Source organism: Podarcis gaigeae (assembly GCF_964106915.1).
Source record: "Podarcis gaigeae genome assembly, chromosome: 1".
In the NCBI taxonomy this organism is placed as follows: domain Eukaryota; kingdom Metazoa; phylum Chordata; class Lepidosauria; order Squamata; family Lacertidae; genus Podarcis; species Podarcis gaigeae.
In genome coordinates this window covers 106577620-106605450 of record NC_139678.1, presented here as the reverse complement: position 1 = coordinate 106605450, position 27831 = coordinate 106577620, and the positions used below count along the sequence as shown (strand labels likewise).

Below are 27831 nucleotides of genomic sequence, written 5' to 3'. Positions count from 1 at the left end.
TGTGTTTTGTCAAAGAAATATTTAAGAGTTTGAATCTATTACAGTGGGCACATTCCAGTATACTGTAATGGCTCAGGCATATATTTTTTTCCAGGAAGGTCAGTAGAAGAACTCTTATGATCTCAAGCCTACGTAATTCATTTCCCTCATATCAGTGGTGTCTTATTTCAAAGAAAGTGGATCAGAGCTTTAAACCTTTGTCTCAAAGCAACTTAATAATAAAAACCCCACATTGTTGTTGTTATTGTTATTGATTTAGTTGTAATTTTATCTCCATTGCATTAAAAAATTATGGACGGGGTTATTTGGTAGGTTTACTGCCATTCCACAAGCCCTCCCTTTTCTGCTTCTTGGAGGAATTCTGTGTAGCTGGGGTAGCTTGCACACTCCCTACACCAAAGGGAGTTAACCCAGTCCCTCCCTGCCTCTTTTACACGGGAAACCCTTTTCCGAAATCTTCACTTTTTTTTTTAAGTGATCATTTAACAGCGGGGCTAAGCTAATGGATTTACCTTCCAGCCCCAAACGATGCACACTTGCAGGAGCCCCTGGTTTTAAAGCAAAAACAAAGCAACCAAGCTCAACTTTTCTTACAACTTGAGGGGGACACTTGCTCACTAAAAGAACTGAAGGTGAACTTCGAAGAAGTAAGAATCACGCCTTTGGTTCCCTTGCAGCTTTTTTTGTTTTGTTTCTGCTTTTGAGAGAGGGGGGGAAAGCGTTGGTGGTGCGCGGGGGGGGGGGGGGAGAGAAGGAATCTGACCAGTCATTTCTTACTGAGGCTGAAATGAGAGAAACCATTCTCTCTCTCTGTTTTACACCCCCCCTTCTTTAACAGCAACTTTCATTGTTAGAAAGAGAGGAGCCGAGTTGGTTGACGTCACTTTTGGTTGGTGAAGGCTTCGCCTGGAAGTGAAGCTGAATAAACCTTGAGAAGAGAATCTGCTTCAAGCTGCTGCCGCTCTAAGGAACTAAAGCAGAGACAGACAGAGAGAGAGAAGGAGAGAGGAGGCACACGCGCGCGCGCACACACACACGCACACACACATAGAGAGAGGGTTACACTATCATGAATCCTCCTAGTTAGATCTCCTAGCCTCTTTCTTCATTCCCTTCTTCAGGCTGTTTGGGGGAAGACAGCGTCCCCATCACCCAGATAGCGCGCATCCATCTCCTCCTGAACTCCACCCCACCCCACACACACAAAAAAGAGGTGTGTGCATGTACAGGGGGGCCCAAGATCTCTCCTCCAAACTGTAAAGGTGAGTTAGAATCGATTTCGGGGAAGCGGAGTGTGCGGTGTTGCCGGCGTGCGGGCTGGGGGAGGGGGGGGAAGGCAGAGAAATTGCTTTAAGGTGGAAGTCTTGAATTATGGTTGTCGGGTTGCTCTTGCTGGTACTGCAAGCCGAGGGGGTGGTGGGGTAGGGAGGGGAAAGGGGGGGAGAGAGTGGGGATGTAAAGGAGACCATGGGGCGGGGGAAGGTATGGGGGGGGGGGGAGAGAGAATCCTGGCTCTCCTCGGAGTGTCTTGCGGCGGCTCCCCAAAACATCTCTTTGTTGCCGGGCTTGACGCGTTCGTGCATCGGAGGGACGTGTGTGTTTTTTTTTTTTTTTTTAAAAGCCTGTGCGTAATGTATTAATGACTATTATTAGCCCCGGCGCGTTCGTAATAGTACGGCGGCGAGGAGGAGGAGGAGGTCCAAGTCTGGAAAGTGAAACTGACCTTGTGCACTCGGGACAAGGAGGGGCGGGTGGGCTGGCACAGGCGTGCGGGGCTGGGTGGAAATCGCAGCTCTCCTCCGCCGGGCGCGCGAGAGATCCCTGTGCCAGGCGCTTCCCGCACTACGCCTCTCTCTCCGGCGCCCTTCAACTTTTTATTTCTCTCTCTCTGGGCAGAAAGTCTCGGGGTTATCCCAAGGCTGGCTTAGGGCATGCAGGCGACCTCTTTCACAAATCGGACCGCTTTTGTGTCTTCCTTGGCTGCCCTTTCCCCACCCCACCCCTTCCCTCTCGGATCTTCCTTCAGTCGCCTTGGGCATGACAGCCAAGGAGACCTGGACCCTAGTGCAGTCGCCCTCCTCCTCCTCCTCCTCTTCTTCTTCCTCCTCCTCCCCTTGGCTCCTTTACTTGCCCCATCCCTTATGCCTCCCCCTGCCGGTCGCTCGGAGCCAGGAGAGGGTTTGCCCCATAGTGGATGGGAGGGGGCGTGAAAGCAGGAAAGTAAGAGACCCCCCTCGCCTTTCTCCTCCCCACCTCTCGGATCCCACAGTAAACTCCCCCCGCCTCGCTCCTTTCATTTCTCCACCCTCTTATTTGCCTCCCTGTTTTTATTTTTATTTTTTAAAAAATGTTCCACTGCCCCAAACTCCGCTTTTTTTATTTGGGAAAAGCGCGGAGGGAAGGAGGGCGAGGAAGCCAAGGGGGGACCCTCGCCTGGGCTCCTCTCGGCGCTTTGCTGCTTTCTTTTCCCTCCCTCTCTCTTCCTCGTCCCCCTTTCTCTTTTGTGTGTGTTGCTTCCTTATAAAGCCAGAGAAGCAGCTGCAGCCCTTGGCCGAGTTGTTGAAATTTATCCCTTTGTGTATATTACAATATCCTCCATTTTTCTGCCCTCTAAACAACAAGCCTTTCGCCATCTTGGGCATTAAAAAAAAAAAAAGAAAGATTCCAAGTCTTGTGTATGTATGTATATGTCTATGTGTCTCCCTCTTTGAAAAGGGTGAAATCCTTCACGTCCTGTTGGATAAGGCACAAAGTTTAGGGAATCTAACAGGGTACAGACGGTGACGTCATGTGAAGTTTTTAAAGGGACCCCACCTCCAACGGGGTGTGTGTGTGTGTATGTTTGTGTTTGTTGCTTCTCTAAAGGTTTCTGGTCGAACAAGTTTTAAGCTGTATTGAAGAGGGAGTGTCTAATTTTAGCTTATTAAAACGTGCAGGAGGGATTGGCATGAGGGGACTAGCCTGTGTATTTTTGCTTAACAGGTGGAGAAATATCTGGATTTATATATATATATTGTAGGCTTTAATTTCTTTCACAGTTTGACCTTTCACTTGTTCACATGCAAAAAAAATTATTTTAGCTGCCTTGGCATGTCATGTCATGTTATTATTATTATTTTAAACATATCATATGATATGGTAGTTCACTGATGGATAAATATTAAATTGCTTTGCAAGTGACTCTCTATCATTGCCAAATGCAAGAGAATGATGATATTTCTTTTAGAAACCTTGCCTCCATAGCTGATAGCAAAGAGAGTAGCAAACTCTTTCCTGCAACCCCAAAATAAATTCAAAAAATTGTAGGTATTTTTCATTTTATTTTAACCTGCACACTCTTTGTGAATTTAGAAAATTCTGGAGGGACAGGACCTGTAGATACTGCCTGCACTGTAGATTGTGTCCCACATGCTGTTGTCTGGGGCTTTCAAAATGCAGTTAGTATGCTAAGTTCCAAATTACTAACTAGAAAAGAAAAATCAAATTACCTCTGGCTGTAAGCTCTTATTGTCTCTGTTTTGAATAGAGAAACAACAAAAAGTATTGTGCTTTTAATTTACCTCTCCTCAACAGATACTCTTTTGATTTTATAAAAAAAGTTATCTTGATCACAGGCCAAAACTTAATGAAACTCTGAATAGTGCATAAATAATAGGATATTTGAACAGAATTCTACTTTTCCATTCTGCTTCTTGTATTTGTTTTGTTTTTCTTTCCACCTATTTACACTTGCACTAACAACATGAAACTCCCTGTGTTTAATTTGCATTCCCTTTGTCTTCATAGTGGGGGGGGGGGGCACACCATTGACTACAATTAGCATGGAAACTAATATGAACATTTTTAGAACATCAAGATGTTCCTTTCTTCAGTACACTAAAAACTGAATGACAGATTTAGCATATTTTTATGCTTGAGTAGAAAATGTGCCTTCATGTTTACAAAAGTAAACAATTTACCTTACTGTGTTATTTTCATTTTCTTTTTTTTAAAAAGGAGCCACTTTAGAAAGCCTTGCTGAATTGAAAGGCTGCCAGTTATGTGAATCTTAGATGGAAGAAAATGTTGAAATAGTTAAAAGCACATAGAACAGATGGCTTTAAATTATACATGCAACAAAGGCCTGGAAGATTTGGCAGATTATAAACGGTGAGCAACAGAAGATAAGCAGTTTAAGAAAATGGTAGTTAAGTACATTTGATACCCACACCTATTGTAAACTGTGTGCACATTTTAGTCACAATGCCGCATAATCAATATAGCATGAAATATCACAAAAACTGTAGTGTAGCTGAAAGCATTTTATATATTGGATGTGTGTGGTGGGGGTGGGAAGCTTAAATATTTAAGAGGTATGTTTCAGATTTAAGATTATTTCACACAATGTAAGTCTAATCTGGCAAGGAAGAAGCTTTTTTTAATGTCTTGGATCTTGCTGATTTTGAAATAATAGCATCTAAAATAAGATACATGCATGTGGTTTTGTTAATCTAAGTGGTGAGGGGGGCTTAAGGATTTTGGAAATCTGAATATTTTTTATTGTTGTAATTTTTGTTCAATTGATAAATAAATATATCTGTGAACAGTATTTCTCTTGGTCCACAGGGTTATAATACTAATATTTATCTATTAGCAAAATCAAATAAATATCTGAACTGCTTGCATGTGTATATTTCAAGAAAGTGATGTTAACTTTTAAAGTTCAGGCTTAGTATAATAGTTTGTATTGTGAAATGGTTAAAATCAGTGTTTGCTAATATTGCGTGTATGTGTGTTTGTGTTTCTGTCTATATGTGTCTGATAGAGAGAACAAGAGAAATGTGAATAATAGTTGGGGAACATAGTTGGAGTTAAAAGGATATTTATACATAAACAAAATAGTGTACCTTCTAGTTGTCTATGGGTTTATAGTAAGATAAGACCTGCCACACAAATTGATAGTTTGCAGTCTTTTCCCCCTTTCCTTTCCTTGCAAGACACTTATTAAACATTCAAATAAAAGGGTAATGAAAGCCTTGGATTTCTGGTTGCCTTTACCCTTTTTTCCATTTCTTTGTTTGCATGTTTATTATAGAACTGCAGTGTAAAGGAGCAGATGTTTTGCCAAACATCCTGATGTGTTGCTTTTTCTTAGGGGAGTGCGTAACTGTTCCTTCTGATGCATCGACTTGACAGCTGGTTGATTTCATGGAGCTGCTAAGAAGCCATTAGTGGTGTCATTGAATTGAAACAGAACAGTCACTCCCAGCTTGAACTGCAATTGTTAATGTCTTTGTTGCTACTTTTGTGTTCCTACACAAGATGCAGAATACCACAGTTGCAGGAAAGTTCATGCTTTCTTTCTGATCTTCCTAAATGAGTGAAACGATGTGCTGGTGTTTGATTGCGTCTAGATTCTAAATATTAGCCTAGATTAAGAACTAGGATGACTAGGATTTGTTCCCAGGAGATTTCAGAAATAAAAAAAATAAAATTTATGACAAATAACGTGATAGGGTCAAAGCATCCTTAGAATCAGTGCCACGCTCCTTCTCAGCCAGTAGTTTGTTGTTAAAATAGGCCCCTTCTCGTGCTGCTCTTTATTTTCAAGGGTGAATTCCAGCTTTAAAAGTAATTATCACAACCCAGCACACACTTATAGATCTTGCATGTGGTAGGCTGCGTCTTGATCCAGTGTGATCTCGATCTATAGAGATTTTTGGTTTTCAAAACTGGAATAAGGGTTGAATAATGTTTAACTTTATTCAAGCAAGTTGTGCATTTGAAGCCACTCAAGTCGATTTTGGTGAGGAGCAGAAGCAACAGAACTGAGTGTTTATAAAATGTTGCTGAGGCCCCCAAATTTTACTTACCACGGGGAGACATTTCTGTTGAACTGTTTTCGGCAGTGGGCTGTGACCTTTTAAAATAAAATAATAAAATAAAATAGTGCTAGAATCGGCAAGAAAACTGCTGACAAAGTTAATAAGACAGAATTATGTATTCACATTGGAAAACTGGTTGAAAATTGATCTGCATATGAGTATGTGCTCGGATGAAATCAAGGGGAGAACATTTCTACAAGACAGAGAGTTGAGAAAACTGTTTCATGTGCTATTTTTATAAGTTGGGGGGGGGAGTTGAGTGAACTATAGTAATAATAATAAACATCAAAATGCATAGCATTTACAGCATGTTTCAAGTGTTCAAAGCACTCCACTCTACATTATCTCAGTAACAATTAACAATAGGCATGTACGGGAAGCAAGTCCCCGTATTGCAGTTGGAGGCTTGAGGCTAAGAGAATAAAGACTTGCTTTAGGTAATCTAATGAATTCGTAACCCAAGTGAAGCTCAAATCAGGACCTTCCAGCTCCCTCTGTAAGACTGCAATGCTTAGTAAACTCATTGGGGCATAAATGGCATTGAGCTCTGTAAGATTGGTTTCCAAGGGACCATAGTTCATTGGAAGACCACAGAAGGTCCCATCTCAACTCCTGGTGTCTCCAGTTGAAAGGCTCAAGGAGCAGATGATGTGCAAGGCCCTGAGACTCTGGCGAAACACTGGCGGTCAGAGGCAAAGCTAGGCTAGTTGGACAAATAGTCTGAGATAGTATAAGGCATCTTCTTGTATATTATTGATGTAACATGCACGGGAATCTGTAGTATGCCACAACGCCACACCTGCTGGATAGATAACTCTGTCAGATTGATCTTTGCTACTTAAATTTTATTTTCATAAAAGTTTGGGATGGTACTTTGATTCATATGTACTATTTTCTTTCTTAAGGTCTTCTTCGTTAGGGTTCTGACATGGATGTGTTTCAGCCACTCCATTCTAATCATCTTCTGCCTCCCTGTATGCTGAATTGATACTTTAAAATTTTATTAAATTTCCATATTGTCCTTCATCTGAGGATCGCAGCATATAAAAACACAAAAATACACACCATAGTAACAAACAAGAACAATACCCACCCCACAGCTTAAAAGGCCATAGATTGTTTAATAAAAAATATGGAACGCTTCATGAATTTGTGTGTCATGAATAACATAAGACATAATAGCTGGTTAGCTCATCTAAAAATAAACCTTTTTGTAATAGTTAATATATTAACTGCCACTTCTGTTCATGCACTTATAAACCATTTTTCTGTAAAAATTACAATTAAAAGCACCACAGAATTACACAGTGGCTTGGTTTGCATATAATGGGAAGCTGAAGTTAATGGCTTACTGGGAAGGAGCAAACATGCTGGTTCGTGCTGCTCAGATTATGTCTGCCACTCCCATTTCCCCTTTGCCACATCAGGAGGAAACAGACCAGAGTGCTGGCTTAATTTTACTTGGGAACCAACTCCTGTGAATTGTTTTAAGAGAAACCACCTATGAGCTCTGGTTTGCACGTAGTATAAGCCAATGCTCTGGTTTGTTTTTTCCTGGAATGGGAAAGAGAAAAGGAAGAGGGCATGATTTGAATTTCCTGCACCAGCTCATTCCTGGTAAACCATAGTTTGTTTAACTTTGGCTTACTGTTACGTGCAGGCCAAGCCAGTTTTGTATGAGTAGGCGGTAAAATAGCATTTAAGAGGAATAGTTTCCTGAAAAGGAAAATAAATTTCTGTGATGTGCTCAAGGTTTTTTGTTTTACATGTTAGGCCTGTAGTTTTCACTGATACAGTTCTACGATCGAGATCAAATTATCCTTTAAAATAACACTGTCCTATCCATTCTTCCTTATTGTGTTCATATTGTTGAACGTGTGACTGTGTGTGCACAATGTGGAACAAATGGAATAATATTTTCCTCCATCTGCTTCTGTGCATTCAGCAGCCCTTCCATTTTGGTCTAATTGGCCCTTTCCATTAGTCTTCTACATATAGATACAAAACAGGGTAACCAGATGCATACTGTTTTGTTTTTTGTAAAATAGAGGGCTACCATTCAGCACAGAGTTAAGCAAGTGTAAATGGAGGACAGTCCTAAGCATTCTTACTCTAAGCTTAACTTGCTGTGTATTAAATATGTTTAGAATTGCAACCTTAAGTGATCAGAAGTCTTCCTTTTTGAAATTTGACATTCTGTTTTTTTTAATTTGCTGGGGTACTGTTAGGAAGGAGTGTTCTCTGAAATCATTTCCAGCTTTAAAACATCTACAGCTCAGTCCTATGCATGTTTTCTTATTATTAACTTTCACGGCCCTTACTTCCAGGTAAGCACTGATGTACAGCAGTCATAGGATTGCAATCTTGTTCTGCTTAAAATCTGGCATATTTCGTTACAGAGGAAGCTTTCTTTTAATATACAGTCCTTTCCAAAGCCTACCTCTATAAACATGTCAGTATTGATCTTTCTTTTATTTCTTTTAGCATCATAATGTAGTAAAGGTAATACAAGAAGCCATAAATTAATTTATGAAATTTCTACTCTTGAAGATAATTGAAAATAACCCAAATGGATTCAGTACAGTTCCTTATTAGCAGTCACTGGGTCTCTTAGTCTTGGTAGGATCAGAGTAATGATGGATCTGCAATTATATCTGCTGTGTCCATATTTATTTAAAAATTTAAGATGGAAGAAAAGGAACATTCATAGATGGCTGTAAACTTTAAAAGATTACCACTCAGTTGGAGATTTTTCATATGGCCATATTTTGGGTGACCATCATTCAATGGTGATTAGAAGGCAGGTTGAGATAAATATACCTATTGAGATTTAATGGTTTGATTGCTGAATATCTAGATAGAGGTGCATAACATTAAAAGTAAAACTTCTACATCCACGCTTCTTTTCTAAATGTTTCATAAGGAGGTTGTCTCTTTACATACAATGGAGCACATTCCCCCTTAATATGTGAAAATGGGGACTCAAATAAATGGAGACTCAGAATGCATTTTTTAAAAAAACAACAACAACAAGCTGTTATGCTGGTGGTGGAGAAACGGTTGCACTGAGATATGTGTGCATTTACTAAGGATAACATTTGTATTTGTAAGAAAATATTCAGAAAGGCTATTATAGCTGCAGTGTTCGAACAAATATGTGCTGTAAGCAAAACGTGCTTAATTCTTTTCCTCTGACGGGAAATTCAGCTTGAAGATAATTATTGCATTGGTCCAATGGATGTGCAGAGACATAATTGTGTGTTTTTAACCCTGTTTTTCTGTTCTTACACTTTTCCACAAGCATGCACTCATTAATCAAAGACGCTGCACTCCTGCTGAGGGCGGAGAGGTTCATCAAATTGGCAGCCGGTTTGGTGCAAAGAACGGTGTACTGAAGCTCTTAACGCGCTGGGACATAAATAAATCTAAGGTCTTTGTATGCAAACCCTGGAGGTTAATACTGCATAATTCAATGTCCTGTCTTTGTTTTTATGATTGATGTTTTTAAATGTTTGAAGCTTGATGCAAGTCTTCTACTAGGTCAGGGCTGACAATCTGATTGGCTGATGCCAAAAAAGAAAAAAGGGGGAAAAAGCATTAGGCTGGCAAGGGGACTTTGAGTACGCTGCAGAGATTTTTATTCCCCCCTCCCTCCTCCTGGAAGATCATTGTCATATTGCCCGAGCTGTTATAGGAATGTTTCAGTGATTGACAACCCCTGCTGTGATAATGGACCTAGTGCATGAAATGCCAATAGTTTGGCCCTATTTGTTCTGAAGCTTACTGCTATTTGTATCCTTAACAGAGCTAACATGTAGAACAAGGAAAAACTACTGGGATTTCTCTGTAGAAATAGTGCTGGGATTTGGTTTTAACATGAATTGGTTGCATATTCATAATTTAAGAACAGCTGGTTACAGGCAGCACACAGTCATTTGCAAGCTATTATAGATGGTTCGACTCGCACATGGAACCCGGTCTTGAGCTCAACTACCCACCCCACTTATTGATCAACTTGCATTTAAAATCTGGTCACTGCTGTCCAGGAGGCCTTTCATTTCAGCTGTGCTTGCAACATACAAGAGGTTCCATTTTAAAATATTTAATTTTAACTAAATGCTGAAGAAAATGATAAAGTGCAGGCTTTGAAGAAACAAACTGCATGGATCAGTAGTGACACAAATCTTAAATGCAAAAAGGCCTGTTTATTGGAAACACGTTTCTGCAACCTTCTGAGTCCTTTGATTGCTTATGTGGTTAAGAGCAAGGAATCTGCTGGATTTAGTCAAGGTTACACACTTGACTCCACAGCTCTTAAAACACAGTGCAGCGCTTTTGTGCTTATGCCACACACACAGATTTTGCTTGTGTTTTGTGTGCATGTGCGCATGTGTAAATGAAATGCAGAGAAGTGCTAGCTAAGAACAGGAACGGGCAGATTTCAGGCTTCTCAGGTCTACTTCACTTTCTACTAGAACCCTAAATCTACCAGCCAGAGCCTGCAGCAAAATACATACAATTAGAATGGAAGAACAGGCTACTTCTGAATACATTCTGAACCTGAGAATTTGTTTTCAGTGCCGGAATTAAATGCATTGCAAAGTCTGTTCCTGATTAGCTTTATTCATATTCGCAGCCTAATTTAGGTAGAAAATGTCATTTTGTTATTGGTGGTGTTAAAAAAAAAAGGAAGTCAGAAAGCCAGCAATGGATGGTGGGATGGGGTGGTGGCGATCATAGGAGCTCTGGTGCGTTGCTGCTGCTTACTGGGAGGTAGGGGGAGAGGTTGGTGCAGTGCAAAAGCACAGCGGCACGTTTGCACTGCGCTGACATTACTGCTGTCTCTCCCCTTTCTCCCTATCTCCTGGTAAGCAGCAGTGATGCAACCAACCAAAGGACAGCTGAGAACTCACACTGTCCCACATTGTCTGCTGCCGCAGACACCCTTGGTGATCTGCAAATCACCAAGTGATCAACCACTTGGACCCAGTCTATGTTCTGCCCACTCCTACTAGGCCTTCCATGATTAAATCAATACACTAGTTGAACTTTAGTTGTATCCTTATAATTAGTTTGAATATTGTAGTCTGGGGTTTTATTTGATTTTAAGGAATTCCAAATGGTACTCGTGTGCATTTTATTTTAACCTCTTTTGGGTGAAATTCCTCATTACTCAAGTTAACTGTGTGTGTCATTCCCCACTCCCTACATAAGTGTGACCCTAGCTAAAAAAGCATTCCGGTTTATCTGGGATTCTGATTATGCAATTGTTGGTTCTTCCTAGGTCAGCTGATAAGCGGCACTTATGGGGTAGCCTGCCATGGTAAATGGGAAAGTCTTGATTACAGATGCAAATTTACAGTCAGGACTTAAACCATGGTTCTGATTTGTTTCAGTAGGATTTACTACTTAGTAATTATGTTTATCCTTTCAGTGCAGAGTACAATGCACATTTTGGATCTTTTAATTTGACAGCTTGATGTAACTTTGGGGGAAGGACCTACTTTCTTGAAGCATGGAAAAAAGGCCTTTCATACTGAGCATCTCTTTGTGAAATAATGAGCACAAGTGATATCCTTTTATCTCATAGACTTGGGTCCAGAGTGAGGTGGGTAGGAGCATCAGTAATCTGACATAGTACACAGTAGAATGAAAATCCTGTACAATACATTCAATGCCAGCAACTGTTATCTTGCCAAGTATGCTTAGTGTGTTTAGGAATCTCTATAAAGAGCCGGCAGTAAAGCAATAAATATCATTTGCTGCTGGTTGAAAGTGGAGTTCCACATAGGCCAGTATTGCTGGCTCTGATCTGACAACTGTGTTTGTTGCAGTGTGCATTCTCTCAGTTTTGCAGGAATTCATGTCTCTGCAGATTCTCTTCAAACTTTGTGAAGCACATTTCAGGAGAGGAGGAAGTTAAGTTTTAGTCTAGTTGAGCAACTGACTCCAGTTCTCAGGAAGTGTCCGTGCATTTTTGCTGATATGCTTAGGTGTTTTATAGGACAATCAGTCGTTCTCAGTGCAATCCTAAACATGTCTCCTCAGAAGTAAGCCCTATTGAGTCCAATGGTAGCTACTGTTAGACGAGTGGGTGTAGAATGTGCAACCTAAATTGCCAGCTGAGCACTTACATATTCATTATGCATAAAAGCATTTTGCAACCTTGTCTGGTTTTCAAGAGCAGCTTTGTATAATGTTGCACAATTTCCTATTCTGGGTCACATTACCAATAATGACCTGAAGTTCTCTCTTCTGCTTTACCCATACAAGTGGCTTCCAGTCACTCCTGGGGAGGCGGGGGGGAAACGAGGACAAAACTCAGCCCTACCCTTTGACTCACTGTTGCAGTTAGAGGAAGAGCCAAAAACACAAGTGTTCAGAGATCAGTAACCAGAGCTCACACTGTTTTGGAGCTGTAAAGTACAGTATCCATGGCCTCTGTTTTTTAACCCACTGGTAGGTGGGGTGTTTTAACTCTTTCCCAAATTGAGTTGTCTTACATATACAGTGATACCTCGGGTTAAGTACTTATTTCGTTCCGGAGGTCCGTACTTAACCTGAAACTGTTCTTAACCTGAAGCACCACTTTAGCTAATGGGGCCTCCTGCTGCTGCCGCGCTGCTGGAGCACAATTTCTGTTCTTATCCTGAAGCAAAGTTCTTAACCTGAAGCACTATTTCTGGGTTAGCGGAGTCTGTAACCTGAAGCGTATGTAACCTGAGGTACCACTGTACAGTGCCTACTATATATGGAGTGACTATGTAAGAAGGGCTCCTTTCTCCCCACCTTTTAGCTCTGATCAAATTTGGAAGCGATGGGAGTAAAACAACAACAACAACCAAGGCTGTGTGCACACTCCTGTTTGTTCTGTATTCACTGTGCTTTCACTTCTGGTTTGAGAAGTAACATGACGTTATCAGCAATCCAACAGCTTGACCTCACCCCCAAAGGCACACTCCTCCATGGTCCCCCGAGACAGACGGATGCGTTCTGATGTACTTTCTCCTCAAACTAACTTTGATCTGAATTGAGAAAAAGAACAACCTAGCTTTGTTTTAACTCAGTAATGTGGGCACTGCTTAAAACTTGAAAGAGTTGGTCTGATCTTCAAATCTGTTTTGCCCCCCAAACATGTCCTTGCCTATTGCAAGCGCCAAGGTGTAATAGCCTTCTGCTTCTGGACCCTCCAGATAGAGTGGGCTAAAAATGTGACATGCGAAATATTGCTTGTTCTAAGAGGATATTCACAGAACCACAGCAGGAAGCTTCACACTGGGGGTAGCATAAACCATGTGCTATATGTGATTGTGTGGTTAGTTTCTAAATGCTCCCCTCTTTGGAGCTGCCATTTTTATTATTATTTATTTACTCAAGGTGGGTTATCCCTGCTAATAATGCTTACCTTATGTTTGCAAAAGTTAAATTGCCAGATGTGAATAGCAGGTGCCAGTTACCGTGAATCATTTCTTGGAAAAAATTCATTGATTCACTAACATGATCTCTAAACCTAAAAACATCTGCTAGAATATCTTTTTGTATCACTGATCTAAAATTTCAAGCATAATGTTTGGGACTTTACTACAGTGTGCACTCCATCCTACTTTTAGGAGTAGACCTTAACTTTGTAGTCCAGTTAAGTTAGAGAATGCCAATTTTTATTTACTTTTATATCATGTATGTCATCATGGAACACACTCTGGCTTAACAGATATATGCATTTCTAGAGGTGTACAAATGCATGGATTCTGCATTTCCTGGAATGTATTCTGAGTACCATGCAGGCTTGAGAGAATGCCTGTTATTCTCTTTGCTTTTCCAGTAAATGCCTTCAATTCAGGTGAAAAGGCAAGTCAGTTATAAGCTAATTCAGCTGTGCACATATAGCTTTGCTTTGGTGTATGCTGAATGTATTGGAAAGTGAGGGCAAATGAGGGAGTGTATACACAAATGCTTGTCAGATCAGTCCTGGTTTGATCTGATAGAAAACTTGCAGCACAGTCTGGAGGAAGATTGCTCCCAGGTCCTGTGAATCAGCTGTGCTGTATTATTTTCAATGTGTTCTTAATAGCAGGCACTGTAACTCTCCAATGGTTTGGCTTCACCCCCGAAGGCACACTCTTCCATTGTCTCCTGAGACAGACAGATGCCAACCAGTCTTAATAAATCCTCTCTTATGTCTATTTCCCAGCGCACTCAGCCCTTTTCTTTTCAAACGGGCTGAAACATATCTTCTAGCAGAGACCAACTATGGGCCGATTCTCCCTGTTAGATGATAGAAGCTATGTAATATGTTTGATATATGAATACATTGTGTTCTGAAGGCTGCATTCTGTTACTCAGCCTTTACACTAAACATGTTGGACATTGTCCTGCACTAATATGTGTAGATTTGATTACTGGTAAGTTTTCTCAGACATCAGTAATCTTAAATAGGGGGAGATCCTAGACAGGGACAGGTTTTGTTTAATGACTGTATATACCACTGGAATTGTTGCATTACTGGATGACATAATGTACCAGATAGCATTATGCTAAAATTATTCATAGAATAATTTTTATGGGACAGAGAAACAAGGAATAAGTATAAGCTATGAATTCTCCCCTGTTTTGCTGATCAGCTGATTTACAATACAAGGAGCAGGTACATGTCTCTGGGCAGTTTCACTTGGTGTGTATTAAACTGCAGGCATAGCCAATTCTGTGCTATCCACATGTCATAGGATGTGTCAGTCAGCATGGCCAATGGTCAGGGGTGATAGGAGCTGTAGTCCCAAGAATATCTGGTGGACACAACATTGGCCATCCCTCTAAGAAGAGAAGCTACAAAGTAGGGTGTTATTAATACTATATTTAAATTAGTGACTCTGGGCAAGCTGTTTGCACACTTACCGGTAGTCAGAATGTATAGAAGAAGAAAAAAAACATTGGATTTGCAATTCAAATTAGGAAAGCAAAGCAAAGCAAAGCACCAATCCTAAACATACTTACCCCTACTGAATAGTGAGGCCAACACATGCATAGGATTGTACATTAATGAGTCTTAAGAATTAAACTTGTGATGTTTTCTCCCATTGGACCGCTTTGGGAGTTATACCAGTGGTCAGGAAATAAATGAAAAAAGACATCAGAACTGAACATTCATGTGGATTTCCAAGAAAATATCAACGACCAGATTCTGTTGGCTTCTACTGATATAGATTTGTGTAGCTTTAAGCCTCTACATCAGAGTTTCCCAAACTTGGGTCTCCTGCTGTTTTTGGACTACATTGTAGACACCTTGGGAGTTTCATATATAATGGTCTTATTATAATGATTATTCTGTTTTAAGATTGTACCTGAGGATGTAGCTATATTCTGAGAGCAGCAGGAGTAGAATCAAGGGCTATATGGATTTTAAAATTTCCAGGCGATTGTATTGAATGATAGGGTAGCCAGTATGGTTCACTCCAGATGTTGTTGGACTCCAACTCCCATTAGTCCCAGCCAGCATGACTATGAGCGGCTCACAGTGCAACATTTTCACAGAGCCATGTTGGCTACACTTCATTCTGCCATGCATGGAAAGATTGGAGTAAAGGCTTAAATTTCTGAATGCATATACAGTCATACCTCAGGTTGTGATCACTGCAGATTGCGTGTTTTTGGGTTACGGATGCGCCAAACCCGGAAGTACCAGAAGGGGTTACTTCTGGGCTTCGGCGCTCGCACATGCGCAAAAACACTAAATCACGCTTTGCACATGCGCAGAAGCGCTGAATTGTGACCTGCACGTGCACAGATGCGGCGCTGCGGGTTGCAAACGTGCCTCCCACACAGACCATGTTCGCAACACGAGGTTCCACTGTACTTTTTTTAGTAGCACTAATGCCTCGACACCTGGGTATTTTCTATTCCTAATGTGGAGGGAGATAAAGCACTCAGCATTTGCAAGCCTGACGAATGAAAAAAAGAAGGACAGTTTTTCTTTTAATCTATAAAATGAGCTCTTTTAAAAAGAAATCACAAGAAGTTCTTTAAAAACATTTGCTGTCAACTTTCAAACAGCTGCCTATTGATCTTCAAAAGTTCATGAGTTTGAGAACTGCAGCTAGAAAGTACAGCATGTTTGTTCAGCAATATTTGTTCAGTAATATGTTTCTGGAGCAACAGCAGTGTAGATTTCAGAGATTACTTCTCATTTGCCAGCCTACCAAGAGCTTATTGTTTCTGTATATCATCGCCTTGAATCCCAGGTTGGACTGCTTGTGTAGGGTGCTTAGTGTACAGAGACAATCTGAACAATGCCTCAATCATTCCTAGCTCAGTCCACCTCTCATAAAAGGGGAAAACCTGAAATTAATGTAGGCATCTATTCTCCAATGTATGGGCAGTACAGTTGCCAGATTTAAACATAGATATTATGGGTGGGATTCAACTAATGAGTCCCTTCAGCAGAAGCCCTGCACAAGGACTTACATGTTTGCAGTGAGGCTTCTCCTGCTCTCCATCCCCTGTGTGCCCCCCAAAATTGGATGGCAAGGAAGAACTCCTGGAACAGTGTGTGGCAGGAAGAGAGGGGGTTTGTTCCATCTGGCAAGCCGAACTTGCTTGCCCTGACAGAATGACCGCCTTAGTGCTAGCCTGAATCTCTCCCTGTGTAAGTCTCTCTTGCAATTCTAATAGAGTGAAACAGCCACAGCTTATTTTGCCCTGTTCTTCCGGTCCTTTCAGCCTCATTATTACCTCCTTTGAAGCAAAAGAAAAGTCCTCCTGGAAGGGTGAATGAGCAAAGGGACCAGTGGAGCCTTGTTGTGGAAGAAACCACACCTGTGCCCACCCTTATTTTTTTGCTGCTGCAGACTTCTTGAAGGAGTCAAGTATTATCTCCAGGCTTGATGTCAACCCACCAGACTTTACGTGAAATTTTTGTGCGGTAAGGTTTTGAGAGATGAAATGTAAGGTTTACTTCCCATGTCGGAGGAAGACTTCTTCCACAGGAGAAAAGACCCAGATCCATATTTGGGTCAAGTTGGAAGGATAACAGAATTGTATGTGTTTCTTCATGGTAAAGCAGGAGCCCATTATTTAATAGTACACTTTCCTTCCAGTCCTAAAATCATAGATATTTCAGAGCAAGTGCCACTGACTTCAGTGCATTTTATGTCCATATAATCCTGTTTAGAACTGGAAACTCCACGCATTGTTCTACTGAGTCTTTCACTTAGGTTAGCTGGCTTAAGATCAGAGAGGGTTTTATTCTATAACACAAAGTTGTTGTTTTTTTGAAAGCTAACATTTTCTTTCCTCACTAAAACTGTACTTTGTACAATGTTACTTGATGCTACCTTGGTTGCCACGGAAACTGGAAACTGTAATAAAAGTGGAAGCAGGCGTGCAACTGACAGTTTTTCGTCCTGTTTTCCTGTGTTTCTTGTTTCCCCTTTTCCATGGAAACCAAATTCTTACCTTGGAAAAGAGGTTTAAGGCTTGGAAGCGATATGCTTATTTGGCTCTACCTGTTTCCACTTCCAAATGGAAGCTGAGAATGCGGGTTGTTGTTTTTGTGCGTGTGAGTTTCAGCAACCGGCGGTGAGAGAAGAACTTCTAAAGTGGTAGTTTGTCTGGGAGCCTCTTTCAATGCTCCAGGAGTCCAAAAGCTGTCATCTACATAGCGATTTTAAAAATCATGGGGAAGGCACTCCCTCTAGGAACAAAATATATTTTTGTAGGTTCCTACTGGTTTTTTATAATAATAAAAAAACAGTGACAGTTAAAATATCACTTAGGACTTTTCTAACCTAGGGTACTTTCAGACTAGCTCTCTTCTTAAAAATTGACATCATAGGAACGTTCAAAATATCCCTATGCTGTCAGACCATTAGTAATGTATACTGGGTACCTCTCCAGGGTCTGAGGCTGGGGCAGCCTCCAACATCACCTGAAACTATCTGTTGCTTTATTTTATTTTTTTACTTCCTCCCTTTCCTCCAAAGAGCGTAAGGTTGCTGACATGATTCTTCCCCTATCCCCGTTTTATCCTGACAGCAATCCGTGTGAGGTAGACTAGGCTGAAAGAGACAGTGAATGACCCAGACTAGTGAACCTAAATGGCTTGGTGGAGTCTTAGACCTTGATCTCTGAATTCTACTCCAGCACTCTGACCAGTGCACCTCACTGGGATATTAGCTGGGATCGAACATAGGTTTTTCTGTATGTGTAGTATGTGATTTAAGGGGTGTGGGTGGCGCTGTGGGTTAAACCACAGAGTCTAGGACTTGCTGATCAGAAGGTCGGCAGTTCAAATCCCCGTGATGGGGTGAGCTCCCGTTGCTCAGTCCCTGCTCCTGCCAACCTAGCAGTTCGAAAGCACGTCAAAGTGCAAGTAGATAAATAGGTACTGCTCTGGCCGGAAGGTAAACGGTGTTTACCTGGCTGCTCTGGTTCGCCAGAAGCTGGCCACATGACCTGGAAGCTGTACGCCGGCTCCCTTGGCCAATAAAGTGAGATGAACGCTGCAACCCCAGAGTCGGTCACGACTGAACCTAATGGTCAGGGGTCCCTTTACTCTTTACCTTTATAGTATGTGATTTACCAGCATGGCCCACGGAGTACTGATGCTAGGATTTGAATGTGCCACCTTCCAAAGCACTTGATCAACAACACTGGCTGCCCCACCTTGATGCCCTTCTGCAGCCAGGTAAAGTTAATGAACTATTCTGAGCCTTCCAGACTGTGCTGCTGTCAAGACATTACTTTCTGTTGTTTTTCCACTTTTCAGGTCTGAAACCTTTTTTCCCCAGCTTGCAGTATAATTCAGTGCCAACCTTTCAAGTGCAAACTGGCAAAGTACTATTCACTCACCTAGCATTGAGGAGCGGCATGTGACACATTTAAGGATGGGCTTGGCAAAGCTTTACGTTTTGTCTGCACTTCTTGCCGTATGTTTGCTCAGTATACTGCCACGGTTCTTCTGCAACCACGGGGAATATGCTTGTTCTTCCTCTGCATGCTGCTCTTTTGGGACACATTATTAGGGAAGCTGGAGAATTCTGAGAGAAAACAGGAGTGGAAGCTGCTGATGTTTGCTATTCTCTGTTGTTGTTTTCGGTCCACAGACAATACGTAATGGTTGACGATTTCTCCCAATTGGTATTGCATTTTCTTTGCATTGAAATGAGTGGTGTGGAATAGTGTAGTTAATTACATAATCAGTTCCGCTGCAGCAGACAGCAAGACTAATTATGGAATGTTTGTCAGAAGCTGAAGTGCAGTGGAATGAAAACAGCGTTGTGTTCAGTGAGCATGAGTTGAAACAGAAATCCATATTTACTATGGATGCATTGTTTTGCCAAATGCACGTCTCCCAGGTTTGACATGTGGTCAGTGGATGATGATCTCAATCTGCTGCAATATGACTGGGTGTCAGTCCTTCTCCGTGGGTATTACTGATCTTTTTGCGGTACCATATAATTTTACCAGCATATTAATCATATGTATGCAGCTTGTGCCAAAGCCTTATCCTTTCCTGCCCATTCCTTAGATTGGTAGGTTAATCCTGGCATGTGTCTGCAATCAAGATACAGCACACGCATGGGCAAGTTCAGCATTTTCACAATGGAGTTGGCAGACGGAAATACATTACTTTGTGAAGGCTAGGAGATGGTAGAAGCCTAGTAATGCTTTACAGCTGTGAGCTGAAATGGAAGAGGAGTTGCCTGGAGAAATTTCCTTGAACTAGGAAAGTTATTTATTATTCATATTCCTATACTTGTTTTGTTAAATCAAAGGGACTACTTTGAAACATTTTCAGGTGGCTATAAAAACAGCAGTAACTGTAGCAACGTGTGTGAAAGGAAGAGGGTGTAGATGTCCCATATCTGAAGGCTACATAGCTGTCAACTTACAGATTTGAAAATAAGGGACCAGCAGCCTCGAAAATAAGGGATCAGCAGCCAAAATAAGGGTTTTCTGGGCACAGGTATGTTCAACTTCTGAGCCCCTCCGAGCCAAGGCAGAAAGCCCAGCCAGCAGCCAAATGAAGCTTCATCAATAAGGGACAGCAGCGGGACATGGCGCTGGGATAAGGGACTGTTCCGCCAAATAAGAGACGCTTGACAGCTATGAAAGGCTATCATAGTAGTATTTAAATATCTGCATTGCTGGAGCCCAATTTAATCTTATTTTTTTAAACGTAAGACAATCAAAATAGACGTAGTATATTTGCAGACATTTTTATAGTGTGGGTTTACTATTCTAAATGTTTGGACTGCAACTAATGACAGCACTGACGTCAGGGCTAGTTGTATGACACAATGGTTTGCATCAGCATTCCAAAAGTACCTAATGCTGGCCCTCAGAGTTTCCATTCCCATTCCATGGATGGGAAAGAACGAGTTAGAAGTGAGTGGCAAGGAAAAGATTTCAGCAACCACAATTCCTTCTCTTTAACATTAAAAAAATGTATTTATTAGATTTATGCCTTGTTATAGGCTTAGGGCAGTTCACAGTGTGCTTCCAGATAACCCATTTGCTGATCATCCATTCTGATTTGTTTGCAGGGAGACTAGGTGATATCGTGTCAAAGAAAGTGTTATCCAATTTCCTGTCACTTTCCTTACTGCAAAAAGCCCGATCTTTTGGGGAAGCAATATTTATTACGCAAAACCTCCCAATAATTACACACTCTCAATTTGACAGCATGTTAATACCACCTGAAAATAGTGACAGTCTGACAGCACCCACAGTCTTTCCCCCAAATGATATAACTTCTGTCCCCAGTGAGCTCCCAAAATGTAGCAATGGCCACTAGCTTGGATAGTTTTATACAGATTATTGTATGCTAATGCTATAATTAACTACATTCATACCTCATGTTACATTTGCTTCAGGTTGAGCCCCGCGGCGAACCAGAAGTACCAGAAAGGGTTACTTCTGGGTTTCGCCGCTCGCGCATGCGCAGAAGCGGTGAATCGTGACCCGCACGTGCACAGACGCGGGTTGCGTTCTTTTCAGGTTGCGAACGGGCCTCCGGAACGGATCCCGTTCACAACCAGAGGTACCACTGTATTAGCCATGTGTGTGTGTGTGTGACCAGTTACCAGGTAGCACAAGCAGAATAGCTCTGTTGTGTTACTGTCCTGCTTGTGAACTTCCCATACAGTTCTGGTTGGCCACAGTGGGAACAAAATGCTGGACTAGACAGGCCTTTGTTCTAAATCCATCAGGGGTTTCTTATGTTCTGGTATAGGAAGGCAGTTCTTTTTGTAGACTAAGTGAATATGCTTTGCAGAGTTCAATTTGAGGTATGGTGATGATGAGCTGTCTAGGGCTCTGCCTGATATTCATTCCCTCTGCATGAGAAAACTTTGTTGAAAGGAGGGGAAGGACTTTAAAAAAATCTAGTTTTGCCAGTTACAAGTTATTCTTGTTCCCTATTTCAAAAATGACTCTGAAGTGTATTTGAGTGAGCCTACTCCTACACAGATCTTTATAGCTCCTTTAGCTGTGTCTTTTTCTCACTAGATGGGTGAGCAAGTGTGCTTAGATTTTGTGAAGGTTGCACTAGTTTTAAAAGATAATTGCAGAGGAAAGGTTGTGTCACCACCAGACTTCTTAGGTGTTTTATTTGTCACAGAAATGGGCATCACCACATCGTAAAGTAAAACTCAACACAGTGTTATCACATAGTTAGATCCCATATCTCCAATCTACATCAATTGTGTTTGCTGGTTAGAGAAGGGTAAATCACTTTATGATGATTCTGCTTCATGTGGTTTTCAATAAATATACCCGAGCTTTCCAAACTGTGTGTCGTGACACGTTAGTGTGTAGGTGTGTCGTGCGAACATTCCCTGTGCCCCTTCCGGGGCTAGAAAGGGGTTAGTTAAACCTTCGGTTTGCTAGTAAAACTGAATTACTGTGTCACGAAATGATGCATATCTAAAAAGTGTGTCACCAACATGGAAAGTTTGGAAAGCTCAGAAATAGACTATATACAGTTGGTGGGTGGGTGTAAGAGAGACATTAACTATGTTGATGCAAACTCCTCTGGGAAATAGCAGTTCATTGAAGGAGTCTTGCGGTCACACAACCTTTCCTCTTTTTGTTCTCTTCATTAGATTACTGGGGTGGGTGTTTTCAAAACAGGCTTTCAAGTATGCTGTTTGCATAGGTTTCATTTTAGGTTTTGTGTCTGTGTCTCATGAAATTATTTCATCTGCATGGTTGCCATATGCGCAGCTGATTGTAATTTTGCTAATAAAAGTAGGGCTTTTTTAATTTTAATCAGTCACTGTTGATTCAGATGAAAACTGCAGATTATAAAACCTTCTTTTAATAGCCGCTCATTGTAATGCATGCGAGAATGTATTTTTAAAGCTTTTGGCTGGGTTTCAAGCTTACAATGGATTTTCTATTCATTTTCATATTTTAAACTGTAAACTAGATTAGCAAGATTCAAACCTTTTTGACAGATTTAAGTAAACCTTTACCAGCCCTTGCTTTAATATCACTTAAATCACATTATTAATACATGTTTGAGCCAACTAACTTTTGCTGACAGTTGGAAAGTTATCAGTAACCTTTTCCCTGTTGGAAAATAGTCATGAGAAATTGAACACTAAATCCACTGAAACTTTATTGGGCACATCCTACAGCCTTCAGAAAACTGAAACATTTGGTCTAATAAAACTTGGACATTTCTATATCATAAAAAATCTTTATAGTGTTTTGGATTGGTAAATCTGAAGAGGAATGTTAATTTGCTGCTGGAGTTATTCCATAACATTTTAAACTAATGTACAAAGAAATAATGTTCATCAGCAGTTTTTGGGGTTTTTTAAAGCCATAACTTTAGTTCATCAGCTTGTCAAATACAATGGGGTAGTTGGGAAAGGACAACACATTGGGGGAAGGGTTTACAGAAACAGCAGAAAACATGGTAATAATGTTCCTGGACTGTACCACTTTATGGGGAGCAGGCCATGGGAATAAATGTTCCTTGATATAGGACACTTTCTGTACAGTATATAGAAAATCAGATGTCATAGAGGAAGATTCTTAACTAATTTTAATCCTAACATGCTAATTAGTTGCACTGAGATTTTGTGGGTTATGTATGGCAGTCCACCAGGGTTTGATAAAAATCTTGCTTTGCCGCATGGGGCACTTTGCTGAGGCAAAGGGGAAGGTGCCAAACACTGAGTGGGCCATAGCATGTGACTGTGTTCAGACTGGTGGGCTGCAACTTATGCAGGGCTAATACTAAGGGGGCTGTTTTCCTCCTTGCAGTACCATGATGAATCACTTGATGTATTCAATCCATAGCTGTCAAGTGTCCCTTATTTGAAGGGACAGTCCCTTATTCCAGCGCCATGTCCGCTGCTGTCCCTTATTGATGGATGTCCCTTAAACGTCCCTTAAATGACGTCCCTTAAATTTCAAAGGAAGCAGCTCCTCTCCCTCCCTCCCTGCTGGCCAGGGAGGAGGGAGGCTCCAACTGTGTTGCTTGGCTGTGTTGTTCACCCAATAAGAAGTCTAAGAACGACTGGGGGGGGTGGAGCTTGCATGTTTTGTGTGTGGCTAGTTAATGCAAAACTGAGGGGGTTTTTGAATGCTGGATGCCATTTTGTTGCACGTGCTGCTGCAGACTTTGCAGCGCAAAGCCAGGCCGGGGAGCCATCTTAAGTTGAGGCTGCATAGGCCTTGTGCATGTGATTCAGATTCTATTCAGTTGAACCTCTGGTTACAAAGTTGGTTGGACAGTGTTCTTGAAGCTACCAGCATGAGTTTGACCAGACTGCAGGAGGACAGGAAGACTGGAGTGCTTGGAACAGGTGAGGCTACAGGTCCCTTATTTTCAAATCTGTAAGTTGACAGCTATGATTCAATCACATTGCATATGTCTACATGAAACTTTCCCATGCCCTCCATTTATTCTTTAAAACTTGTCTAGAAATTTATGCCACAGTGGTTCATGCAGTGCTTAGCTCAGCCTATGTTGATCCATTTCCCATGGTGTAGGGACCTTGGGGAACGTGTGGGATGGCCAGCAGACTATTAGCATTTTGATATGTTGACATTGCAGGGGAAGGTTGTGTGTGCAAAATCTACGTACCCCTAGTTTTTCCAGGATAATTTCTTCCTGAGCTCCTCATCCCATTTCCCTTTGCCAGATGATGAACTGCTATTTCCCATTTCAGTCTGATACTAGTAATACTATATTCCCCACAGTAGGCATTACAAATCCTACCAAAACCAGCAAGGTTGTTTCCCTACGTTATTCGGCGTGTTATACGTAGTTTGGAACCCGTCTAACAGGGTGTTATCTTATATGAGCACCATTCAATAAACTAGAGGTACCCCTGGAGGAGACAGTGCACATAATTGTTCCTTATTAATTAAAATAGAACCACTTCTTTTACCTCTGGTTTTACTGACATACGGATTCCAGTTTGCAACAGTTTTAGGAAGATTCAGCCAACTGCTTTGCACTAAGAGAAGAAGCAAACAACCACCACCCTAGTGATTACTTTACCACCTTGCTTTTGTCATTGCAAGCACATGGGTCTAGTCCGTGCTTGCATTTGGGCTGAACAAGCACAGATTAGAAAAAAATAAATAGAATTACAAGGTGAGCACTGTAACAAAACAAATCCAGAGTAACCATTCAGTAATGACAGCAACAGACTCAGTGGTATGTAACATGAGCTCTTACTCGCCGTTATAATCAATGACATATGCTAGGAGCTTTCACATACTTCTTGGGCCATACATTTAAAACCTGTAAGCGGCATGAAATAAAATTGCATGGTTGTCATTTAGCTCTTACGTTTCAGCCTTTCCCCCTTATACTTTATTTATCTTGCTCTCTCCTTCATCTCTTGCCCACTTTGCTAGACAGCCAGTAGAGTTCTGTAGAACATGGCCAAGTCTTACATCACCACCACTCCAAGAATTGGCTCTTGGGGAAGCAAAAATAAACATGGTCCATCCTGGCAGCTGAGAGCAAAATTTGTGCCAAATTCCCAACCTCCGCTGGCTGGAGGAGCTAACTTCCCATCCTTAATTCCTAGCTCTGATTTTGAGAAAAATGTTATTTATAATCTGTTCAACATTAGCCCCAATCCTGGCTGCTACAGTAATAATTATAATATATTGGTGTGTTTTCTTCCTGATAGAGGCACACACATACACTCCAACCAATTAAATGTAATATATCAAAAAGTATGGCCTCCCCAACTAAGTTTGCTTTTGTAAAACTTCAAGTTTGTATATATTTTTTGTTTTCAAAAGAAAATGGTTCTATTCAGGAACCAGGAGAGGTGGGACTGTGCCCAAGAGAGGTACAGCGGAAAAATTCACCCCAGATTTGTAGGAAGGCTCATGCAAAAAAAAATTTAAATGAGAACAAGGATTTCTCATGCAGAAAGAAAATAGAAAAAATAGAAAAAAGGAAAATAGAAATAGAAAAATCAGGTAAAATATCACAGGACATGATGTGAACTGTGCCACCCACTATTTCAGATCAGTTGCTGCTACAGCAGCCTGGGTCTGCTCTTACACTGGTGAACAACTTCTGTAGCTATCTGCTCTTGCTCCCATTGAAAGCATGAACCTGTGGCTGGGCATGGCTTGGAGGGACAAGCTTAGACAGTGGTGGAGTTAGGTAAGGTCAGATTCTGAACTTAATAGCATTTTGCTGGGGTCATTCTACGTATGTCTTTAGCTTGGACTTGAAGGTCTTCTGATGGGTCCCCATTTTAGATGATAAATGAATATTCCTTCACTTGCTTCAAAATGTGAAAATGGGGTCTTCCTGCTCATTCTGCTGAGTTGGGGCCCTGGTCATTTGCCCCAGAGTCATATCCAAAGTGGCACCACTGAACTTGAAGGCAAATTTGAACTGTCCCTGAAAAACAACAGTATCCTGTATCAGGATTATCTCTTCCATTCTAGATGGATTGGAAGAAATATTTCCTAAGAGCTTCAGTATGTTGCTCAAGATTATTTCTTCCTTTTCTGATTTTTACATGGGATTAATATTAATCTTCAACTGATCATGCCTTGTATGTACACCTGTATACATATCATGGTTAGGGGGATGTGGATGGCGCTGTGGTCTAAACCATTGAGCCCCTTGGGCTTTCTGATCAGAAGGTCGGCGGTTCGAATCCCCGCGACGGGGTGAACTCCCATTGCTCTGTCCCAGCTCCTGCCAACCTAGCAGTTCAAAAGCATGCCAGTCCAAGTAGATAAATAGGTACCGCTGCAGTGGGGAGGTAAATGGCGTTTCCATGCGCTCTTGTTTCCATTACAGTGTTCCGTTGCGCCAGAAGCAGTTTAGTCATGCTGGCCACATGACCTGGAAAGCTGTCTGTGGACAAACGCCGGCTCCCTCAGCCTGAAAGTGAGATGAGCGCCGCAATCCCATAACCGCCTTTGACTGGACTTAACCATCCAGGGGTCCTTTACCTTTACCTTTTACTTTACATATCATGGTTGATTTGAAAGCCATTGATACATCTTTCCATGTATGGGCAGATTGCTGCTCTAGATTGACTTTTAGTCTGATCCGACAAGGAGATTCGTATGCTGTTATGGCACTACATTGATGCCTCTTTTCCTGTGTCCCCTCAACCCCAGAGAGGCTTACCAGTCTTTAATATAATTGTTTCTGTTGCAGCATACTTGCTATAGAAAGGACCATTGCATGCCCATGGTCACAGAGCAGACACTATTGAAAAACACAGGGCAGTAAGTAAAAAAGAGAAATAAAACCAAGTGGCATTATCTATACATTTTCTGTATATTCCACATACTTTTATTTCAGTGCTGAGTGCCTTCACGGCCTTAGTGAAACAAAAATCCTGTGATACCTGTGGTAACAACCACACCCTGAGAAGAGAACTGGAGTTTCACTGGGAAAATGGCTACCTTCCCTTTTACCATAGAGTCACTGTAGAGCACACTAACTCTTCACCGTATAAAATCCTATCCTCTCTTTAATTGTCATGTTTATTAGTGCTTTTAATTCATTTAAAACCTTCTATTATACTTGGAGTCATGTGATAACAACAGAAGCTTCAAAAACCTGACAGCCACTTTTAAACAACTAGATTTTGTCATGCTAAAATTTATTACCTAGAGATCTTGCTGCTAGCAGCTAACACTTCAGTTCCTATTCATTAATTTTGGAGACCTCATAGTCAGCTTCTCTTTATAGAAACCTCTAGCAATGAAAGGCAGTCTGGAGAAAAAACAGTGGCTCATGTTTTCCTTCATTATATTCCAATTTCCTGTGTTTCCGTCGTTCATTTTGAAACAATAATGGCTGTTTTGATTTTGAAACAGAAATGTATAGAATCTAATGTATATTTTTAAAACAGGCATATTGGCTAATAAACCCTTTTTATTCTACTCATCCTAAACATTGTTTCTTTGTGAAGCAAGTTGTCAGCTTTGTCTAAGGACCATGCTGAAATGTAATGTACACTGTAATTTGCGACCCAAATAAGGATGCTGATATTCAGATTTTTAGCAATATGTTAATTAGCAGTTGTAACCTATATATTATGTGTCTGTGGTTTGTACTTTTACCAGATATTCCACAAAGCTGAGAACAGAAAGCTGTTTAATATTAATAGAGAAATGTATAGAAAATTTCAGCATAACGTTTAGGGTTGCTCAGGATATGTAATTGTTGGCATAAATAAAATGAATGTTGCCCCTTTCATAGTATTTAAATAATATTTATTTTCAACTGTATTTTACTGCCTAGTCTTAAATATGTTGGTTGAAAAATAGGTTATGGTCAGGTCTGTGGGCCTACCTGGTATGTATATTTAGGTTCACAAGTTTCTTTAATTTGATTATGTCTCTTCTAAAAGGTTCAAGTCATTATGAAACAGAAGTTATCATCAGGTGCTGGGTTTCAATCAAAGATTGTGATATGTCTGCAGGGCTTGTGTCTAGGTTGTGTTGTGAA

General features: G+C 41.1%; 1 protein-coding gene across 7 annotated transcripts in view; it reads left to right on the top strand.

The window, feature by feature from the left end:
- The first annotated feature begins 772 nt into the window (after window positions 1-772).
- BAZ2B (bromodomain adjacent to zinc finger domain 2B) overlaps window positions 773-27831 on the top strand; it is a 183636-nt gene continuing 156577 nt past the window's right edge. For 6 of the 7 annotated variants that reach the window (XM_083702743.1, XM_083702756.1, XM_083702748.1 and 3 more), the window contains exon 1: window positions 865-1262. The gene's annotated coding sequence lies outside the window, so the exon portion shown is untranslated. Of the gene's footprint in view, window positions 1263-27831 lie in introns of all 7 variants that reach the window. The other variant, XM_083702747.1, reaches the window with a different exon arrangement.